Source organism: Capsicum annuum, chromosome 10 (genome assembly GCF_002878395.1).
Source record: "Capsicum annuum cultivar UCD-10X-F1 chromosome 10, UCD10Xv1.1, whole genome shotgun sequence".
In the NCBI taxonomy this organism is placed as follows: domain Eukaryota; kingdom Viridiplantae; phylum Streptophyta; class Magnoliopsida; order Solanales; family Solanaceae; genus Capsicum; species Capsicum annuum.
Window position 1 is genome coordinate 79125405 of NC_061120.1, and position 1694 is coordinate 79127098.

Below are 1694 nucleotides of genomic sequence, written 5' to 3' on the forward strand. Positions count from 1 at the left end.
TGCAACTCTAGATTTCTAGTAAGTAATTGTTGAATCTTCAACTCCACTGCAAACTGTACCTATTGAGTCTTAATTTCTACTACAAACTGTGCTTGTTGAGCTATAAACTTCTTCATTAACTCCTCCATATTGATAGCTTGAGCACTATCCTGATTGTTCTGAACTAGCTGTTGATTTGGTTTTATTGATCCCTTATACTGATTTGCATTCTACGCATGATTTTCACCCCATGAAAAATTAGGATGGTTCCTCCAGTTGGGATTATACGTGTTACCAAAATTTTGTTGTCCCTGACGATTCATATTTCCCACATAGTTGACAGAATCTGGATAAACAGAATATGCATCTATTGTGTGCTCACCACTTCCATAAACCTCACACTAAGAATTCACCTGTTGCACTACATTAGCTGTGGCTGCTATTTATGTGACCCCCAACTGTATGCTATTAAGTTGAGTAATCATATCATTTTGCATTGCTGCAATCTATGATTGTAAGTGAACTAATCTACCTCCAATACCCCTACAACCTTCCTAGGAGTACTCCTCGAATTAGCATACCAGTCAGGATTCCCTTGTGAAATCTGATTCAGCGGTGTGTACAATTCTTCATAAGTCTTTTCAAGAGCCTATCCATCTATTGCTGAATCCAAGAGAATCTTTGTATTTGGCTCCAATCCCTCAATGAAAGTATGAACAAGAACATTATTGGACTGATGATGGTAAGGGCAATTTCTGAGCAAACCCTTAAATCTCTCCCAAGCTTGGTAGAGATTCTCTCCTTCTTTCTATCTGAAACTCAAGATCTCACTCCTCAAGAGTGTAGTATTCCTAGATAGAAAGAATCGAATAAGGAACTTTCGAGCTAGATCTTCCTATAAAGTGATGGAGAGTGATGGTTCAGCATGTAACCCCCATTACAGAGAAAGGAAAGAGTATCAATCTGACATAATCAGAATTCACCCCTTTAAGAATGTAAGTATCGCTTATTTCCAAAAAGGTCTGTATGTGCTGCTGCGGATCTTCGTGTGAAAGGCCTTGAAATTACCCCACAGAATTCAGCAATTGCACCATATTCTGCTTCAATTCAAATCGACCACCTGGTTTGGTCTTGCAAATACTGTTCGTCACATGGTTTGTGAGTAGGATTACCACTTCACGAATAGGTCTAGATGCTAGTTGAGCAGGAACAACTGGAATAAATAGAGGCGGGACATTTCTGGCATTTGGATCAGTCGGGTCATTTCTTTTTTTTTATCATTCTTAGCCTTTGTTGAAAGATCTGTTCTAGTTCTACAAAAGGCTCTACCAATTCTTTGTCTCTTGCCAATCCTCTATTCAGCTAAACCTACAAAAATTCAACAGCTTAGATCAAGTTGTTAACACTTAAACTTAATATAAAAAACCAAAAATTTAGCAAGTTACTAATTATACTAGTCCCGGCAACGGAGGCAAAAACTTATTACGGCTCAGATGCACACGCAAGTGTATGTGATAGTACAAGTAATATAGTGATTTAGACAATCAGATATCGTTCCCACAAAGACTAATCGACTAGAAATTTAACCAACTTTTAGTTTTAGACAATGAGTATTAAGTGTTGTAAAGTATCAAGATGATTTTGAAATTAAGAATAAAAATGTAAATTAATATATAAGAAATAAAAGTTTATGACTAGAGCAAAGAAAGCAACGA

General features: G+C 36.8%; 1 non-coding gene across 1 annotated transcript; it reads left to right on the forward strand.

The window, feature by feature from the left end:
* Nucleotides 1-713: 713 nt before the first annotated feature.
* Nucleotides 714-820, forward strand: LOC124888220. The gene has a single exon (XR_007046352.1). It is a non-coding gene; the product is annotated as a small nucleolar RNA R71 (small nucleolar RNA).
* The last annotated feature ends 874 nt before the right edge of the window (nt 821-1694 follow it).